This window comes from Gekko japonicus, unplaced genomic scaffold (assembly GCF_001447785.1).
Source record: "Gekko japonicus isolate JY-2015 unplaced genomic scaffold, Gekko_japonicus_V1.1 scaffold363, whole genome shotgun sequence".
NCBI lineage: Eukaryota > Metazoa > Chordata > Lepidosauria > Squamata > Gekkonidae > Gekko > Gekko japonicus.
This window is the reverse complement of record NW_015177016.1, coordinates 869,329-876,480: the sequence shown is the minus strand read 5'-3', so window position 1 is coordinate 876,480 and position 7,152 is coordinate 869,329. Positions and strand designations below refer to the sequence as shown.

The window sequence follows — 7,152 nt, the reverse complement described above, 5'->3', positions numbered from 1 at the left end:
TCCAGTGCCTAACAAACTTGAACCCTTCCCCCCTACACCATCGTCTCATCCATGCACTGAGTTTCCTGATCTGTGCCTGTCTCTCCAGCCCTGCACGTGGAACAGGTAGCACTTCTTAGAAGGCTACCTTGGAGGTCCTGGCCTTGAGTTTCCTGCCTAGCAGCCTAAATTTTTCCTCCAGGACCTCACGACTGCATTTCCCCACATCGTTGGTCCCAACATGTACAACCACCACGGGCTCCTCCCCAGCACTGTCTACCAGCCTATGTAGAACACGTGTAATGGCCGCTACCTTCATACCAGGCAGGCAAGTCACCATATGGTCAGTACACGGGTTTGCCACCCAGCTGTCTACCTGCCTAAGGATCGAATCACCAACTACCAAGAGCCCCCCTCTCTCCCTCCCTGACCAGGGATGGTTCCTTAGTGCGAAAGAAGGGAAGAACTGGTTGACAAGGTGAAAGTAGTGGGCACCCTGGTAACAGTGACAATGTAATTTTGGAATTTACAGTCTTGGGGAAGGTAAAAGCTGTACATAGTAAGACATATACGTTGGACTTCAGGAAAGCAAATTTTGATAAAATTAACTTAAAGTTATGCTGAGTAGAATCCCATGGTCAGAAATACTTAAAGAGAAGGGAGCTCAAGAGGGATGGGAGTTTCTTAAAAGTGAAATACTGAAGGCACAATCACAAATGATTCCTGTGAGAAGGAAAAATGGGAGGAGCCTAAAGAAGCCAAGGTGGCTCCATAAATAGCTTTCTAAGGACTTGAAAAATAAAAAAGACTCATTCAGAAAGTGGAAGGAGGGCCTTATGACCAAGGATGAATTAAAAAAAATAACCAGTGCTTGTAGAGAGAGAGAGTTAGGAAAGCTAAAGCTCAGTATGAACATAGGCTAGCGAGAGACAATAAAAACAACAAAAAAGGGGTCTTTTCTTATGTTCAAAGTAAGAAAAGGAGCAAGGACATGGTACGCCCATTGCAGGGACAGGAAAGTGAAATTGTAACAAGTGATGAAGAGGGGGCAGGACTGCTCAATTCCTACTTTTCCTCAGTCTTCTCTTGCAAGGGAAATGGTGCTCAACATGGCAAAAACAGAACATGGAGTTGTAGCCTAGGACTAACATAGGGGTAGTACAAAAACACCTAGTTTCTTTAAATGAAATGAAGTCTTCAGGGCCAGCTGAGCTGCATCCAAGGGTACTAAAAGAACTCACTGATGTAATTTCTGAGCCTCTGTCCATAATTTTTGAGAATTCTTGAAGAACAGATGAGGTGCCAGAAGATTGGAGGTGGGCAAATGTTACCCCCATCTTCAAGAAGGGGAAAAAGGAGGATTCAGGTAACTACTGACCCGTCAGCTTGACGTCTATACCCAGGAAACTTTTAGAACAAATAATCAAACAGACAGTCCTTGAGCATTTAGAAAGGACGGCTGTAATTACTAAGAGCCAGCATGGGCTTCTCAAGAACAAGTAATGTCAGACTAACCTTATCTCTTTTTTTGAGAAAGTTATGACCTTGCTGGATCAAGGGAATGCTGTGGGCATACTTTATCTTGATTTTAGTAAGGCTTTTGATAAGGTTCCACATAATATACTTATTGACAAATTGGAAAAATGTGGTTTGGAGCCTATGACTGTTAGGTGGATCTGTAACTGGTTGACAGATCGTACCCAAAGAGTGCTTGTGAATGGTTCCTCAGCTTCCTGGAGAGGAGAGACAAGTGGAGTGCCTCAGGTATTTGTCCTGGGACCTGTTTTGTTCAACATCTTTATCAATTATTTGGATGAAGGGATAGAGGGAATGCTTATTAAATCTGTGGATGATACTAAATTGGGAGGGGTAGCAAATGCGGTAGAAGACAGAGTCAGAATACAGAATGATTTTGACAGGCTGGAAAACTGGGCTAAAAGAAATGTAATGAATTTCAACAGGAATAAATGTAAAGTTCTGCATTTAGGTACGTAAAATCAAATGCATAATTATAGGATGGGGCAGACTTGTCTTGGAAGTAGTTATGTGTAAAAAGGATCCAGGGGTCTTAGTACACCATACACTGAACATGAGTCAGCAGTGTGATGTGGTTTCTAAAAAGGCAAACGCGCTTTTGGGCTGTATCAAAAGTAGTGTCCAGATCACGAAATGTGATAGTACCACTTTATTCTGCTCTGGTTAGACCTCACCTAGAGTACTGTGTTCAGTTTGGGGCACCACAGTTTAAGAAGGATATAGACAAACTGGAACGCATTCAGAGGAGAGCAACGAAGATGGTGAGGGGTCTAGAGACCAAGTCCTATGAGGAAAGGCTGAAGGAGCTGGGTATGTTTAGCCTGGAGAGGAGATGACTGAGAGGTGATATAACCAAGTACTTGAAGGGCTGTCATATAGAGGGTGGTACAGAGTTGTTTTCTTGGTCAGGCCAGAACCAACAGGTTGAAATTAAATAAAAATAGTTTTCGACTAAACATTAGGAAGAATTTCCTGACAGAGCGGTTTCTCAGTGGAACAGGCTTCCTCGGGAAGTGGTGGGCTCTCCTTCTTTGGAGGTTTTCAAACAAAGGCTAGATGGCCATCTGACAGCAATGCAGATTCTGTGAACTTAAGCAGATCATAAGAGGAAGGACAGGAAGGGTTGTCTCAGTGCTTAGTTCTTGTGGGCCTTTTTTACATGCCCAGGGTTCTTGTGGGCCTTTTTTACATGCCCAGGGAAATGCTGATTGCCACTTTCAGGTCAGTCAAACAGCCACCCTTTCTCACCCTTTCTTAATTGTAATTGGATTGCCCGGAGGTAATTTGAATAGCTGCTGGCCTCACCCTCTGCTGGGTGAGGCTTCTGTTTAAGGCTGCACCTTGCCAGAGGCACGAGCCCAAAGGGCTTTTGGCCTGTGGCTCTCAGCCTAGGGACTCTTAGACTCTGTAAGAAGCCCAGGAAGGGCCAGAAATGGCATCATCATGGTTGTCTTCCCCTCTGTAAGTTTCAATAAACCTCACCCTGTGCCCAAATCAACACCATCATGTCTATTTTCCAGTCTCCCATCAACATCACTGACACCAGGACTCCGGGTATGTTTTATTACCAGTTAGAGGCTGGAAGGGTAAAGTACTCATCTTGGGAATCCATTTTTAAACAGCTGCCCCATGTCTTTTATAATCAAGTTTATCTACATACAAGTGAGACTCTGTAATCTCATTAGGGATAAGCAGATATCCTTTACACTGATGTCACTAAACACTGGCATGAAGCTGCAGAAGCAAGGAAGGTGTCTTGGTCTTTCTTCTTCTCTCCCTCCTCAATTTGTTGAATGCTTTTATGGTCGGACCTCAGGTGCCATGAGAATAGGAAATGTAGTTTTCCCAGAAGACTTTTATATGGACACACAACTTCCAGAAAGCCATGAGCTGATATCAGGGACAACATCTGCCATGAGAAAACTAATTTTTCAGGGTCCTTGGAGTCAGGGACACAGGCTCTAGAAAGGGACCACAGTCTCTACAGATGTGAGAAGGCTACAATAATGCCACTGGAAGAACAGTGGGGTTCAGTTGGGCTTGGAATCAACCAAACTATTTTCTGGTATTTTAAAGGTCCATTTATCATGGGGCCTGTTATAAACAATACACTTAGTAAGGCATCTTTAAGCTTCAATACTTTTTCGGAAAACCATGTATTCTGTATATAGCATGTATGTGTTGCTGCCAAACTCTGAATCAAACAAAGGAAAGGGGGAGCTCACTCATCACTAATATTTTTATTCTTATAATATAAACAAGACACTTCATGCATATCTTGAACATCTTCTTAGCAGAATCAAGTGCATTTTGTTCCTGTTGGGCCTCCCTGATGATAACCATTTGGAGAAAAGCAATGTCAAACACAAGAATTCTTGGGGAAATCTGAATAGCCAAACACATACACACTTCCCTCACTCCACACCCTTTGTCCCACAACTAGCTCTGTACCATCTGCAGCCAGATGCCTCTGCTCCCAGGCAATCCTAGAGCTATATATGCTTCAGCTGCTACTACAGCAGTGGTGCCTTATTTAAATTGTTAATTGTTTTTAGCATGCTACTGATTATGCTGAATAATACATGAGAGCTTGTGAACTGAGATATAAGATTTTCAAATCTACATTTTTGTCCGAAGAAGTTTCACACAACAAGCAAGAGGGCTCTTCCAAAGGCAAGTTCAGTCTTAGAGGCCTGTTGTAAACAGTATACATATTAAAGAATCTCAAAACTACAATAATTTTTCAGACTATGCATATTGAATATGTGTTTCTGTCCATTCTCCTCAAAAAGATACCCCCATCTGTGCCTTTTTGGCACCTTTCCCTAAAAACAGGAGAGAAACAGTTTTCATATCTCACCAATTAGTGCCTTCAATGTCTCCATCATTCATTTTTTAAAATCACGTATATGCTTATTGTGATGGTGGCTTAGCTTCCACTTTTCACACTCCAGCTTTCTCTCTTTAAAGACAGCTTACAATAGCAACTACTGAGTATTTTTTGGCACCTTCGTTAACAGCTTTTTCTGGATTCTACAAGAAATCCTAGGACAACCTATTATAGACTAGAAGAGTCAACAACCAGGCAACAGCCAACTGCCTTTCATTAATATTTACAATCAGCATACTGACTTTAACATACAGGATACTATGTGTATCATATTATTTGACTAGCCTTTCAAATCTTTTTACCACTTGTGGGGGGTCAACAATTTAACTTAAATGATTTGCTAAAACAGATGACATTAGAAAAGAGCAGATTCCAAAACAGAATGATTAAAAACAAAAGTATACTCAGTCTCTAACAAAAATAAATAAATAAATCATATGATAGAAAAACCAAGAGAAGTCTACAAGGAATAGCGAGGAAGTCACAGAATCACACATTATCCACCAGGAATATAGTAAGAAAGAGAGTTGCATAATACAACACTATACTATAAAACATGTTCCAGTTAAACATTTATGGAAAATTATATGTTGTTGTTGCTGTCAAGTCACAGCTGATCTACAATGACCCTGTAAGGTTTTCAAGGAAAGAACATTCAAAAGTGGTTTGCCATTGTCTGCCTCTGCATCACAACCCTGGTATTCCTTAAGATAATAACAATTACCTAACTTACAAAATTGTTGTAAGGGTAAGATAATGTATATATCATCATCCTTTAAAGTGCTATATAAGTGCCAACTATTATTACTGTTACTTCTCAATCATAAATTACTTGGATAGCCCATCCGCACCCAGCTGTCAGGACCCACAGCCAAACAACGAAGTACACGCTTCCAGGAAGGTTTTACTTTTATTGAAAAGCCATAGATGCAATAACATGAACACTGTTAGCAATGGCGGGCTACCTGTGCGCATAATAGGATATAGGGCATTCGTATGCGCCCCCCCCAGCAATAACCAATTAGGTGGGCTCCCACGCGCGAAAAACTGCAAGACTCTCTAACGGTTGTGAAGCTGGGAATGGAGAATCCCCCACGGACGATAGACACCACAATCTCCTCCAGTAAAACTTTACAGATAAGCGTTGCAGCTTTGAAGCAATTAGGTGCATAGAAAGGAATGCAAAGCAATTAGAAAACATCTCCACACTCATGGCAGCGTAGCTGACACCAGCATTATCTTGCTCTCAATGCACTTTCTCCTACTTGTGTAATTCCATTTTCTGCCTTCAAACCACCGCATATCAACCACTATGGAAAATGTAGAAGCTGACAGCAGCGGGGAAGGAGGGCGGGTGGTGTGAATGCACAGATGACCACTCGAAGATCATCAGTTACAGGTAAGCAACCTGTTTATCTTCGACGTGGTCTCTGTGCTTCACACCCATGGGAGATTAGCGAGCAGTGGCCTACCTGGAGGAGGGTGCTGGCAGGTCCTTACTGCGTAGCCGAAGATAGAATGTGACGTCCCATGTTGGTATTAGAGTTCTTACAGACGTCCAGGGCGTAATGCCTCATGAAGGTGTTAGGCGTGGCCCAGGTAGCAGCCTTGCAGATGTCCTTCCGTCAGGGGCACTCCCTGGAGGAAGGCAGTGGAAGCTGCAACAGCTCAGGTTGAATGGGCCCTGATAGGGCCAGGCAATGGCTGTTTGGCAATCAGGTAGCAGAGGCGGATGAGCCCCGCAATCCACTTTGAGAGGCGCTAAGCCGTGATGTGAGTCCCAAACCTTGATGGTGCGTACAAGACGAACAGCTGGGAGTCACATCTCATTGGGCGGGTTCTGTTCAGGTAGAACAGGAGCGCATGCTTCACATCCAAGGTGTGTAACAGTCTGTCCTCTGAGGATGTCGGAGCCGGGAAGAAATCCAGGAGGAAGACCTCTGCCTGTAGGCGGAATTCTGACACTACCTTTGGCATGAACGAGATGTCAGGTACAAGGCGGACACCGTCTGGCAAAAAGGACAAGTAAGACATGTCATGTCTGAAAGCCAGTATTTCTCCAACTCACCTCGCAGAGGTGACAGCAACCAGAAAGGCCGTCTTCCACAACAGGAATTTCAGGTCACAAGTTGCGAGTGGCTCAAAGGGTTTCCTCGTGAGCTGACGAAGAACTAGAGGAAGGTCCCAGGGAACGACAGGAGTTTTGAAGGGAGGGTAAAGGTGCAACAGTCCCTTTAAAAAACGTTTTGAAAGTGGATGCGAAAACAGTGTGCATCCTTCAACTTGAACATGGTAGTAGGCTGAAAGCGCGGCCAAATAAAGTCCCGAGTCAGCGAGGGACAGGAGGAATTCAAAAACTTTCTCGAGACCCACTGAGGTGGCTCAAGGGGCATCGTCACCCAAGGAGGAACAAAACCTTTGCCATTTGTAATGGTAGGACTTTCGCGTAGTAGGCTTTCTGGTATTTAGCAAAACGTTTGCTACGCGGGTGGAAAAGCTGTTGACGCTATTCTCCAGGCCGTTAACTTCATCCATGGCACATCGTGGTACAGGAGAGGGGAGTCGGACAGGAAGAGGAGGCCCTGTGCCGGAGGAAATTGGTGGTAGACCCCTGCCAGCAATTCGAGGATGGTCGAGAACCATGGCTGTCTCGGCCACCACGGGGTTATTAGGATGCAGTCTGCTCCGTCGCTGATGATTTTGCGGACTACTCTCAGGAGCAGGGGTAGTGGAGGGAAGAGGTAGAG

The 7,152-nt window shown here is 44.0% G+C and overlaps 1 protein-coding gene across 3 annotated transcripts in view; it reads right to left on the bottom strand.

Moving 5' to 3' along the window:
* Positions 1 to 7,152, bottom strand: part of FAM172A (family with sequence similarity 172 member A) — a 383,440-nt gene that overhangs the window by 342,801 nt on the left and 33,487 nt on the right. The gene's annotated exons all lie outside the window — the stretch shown is intronic.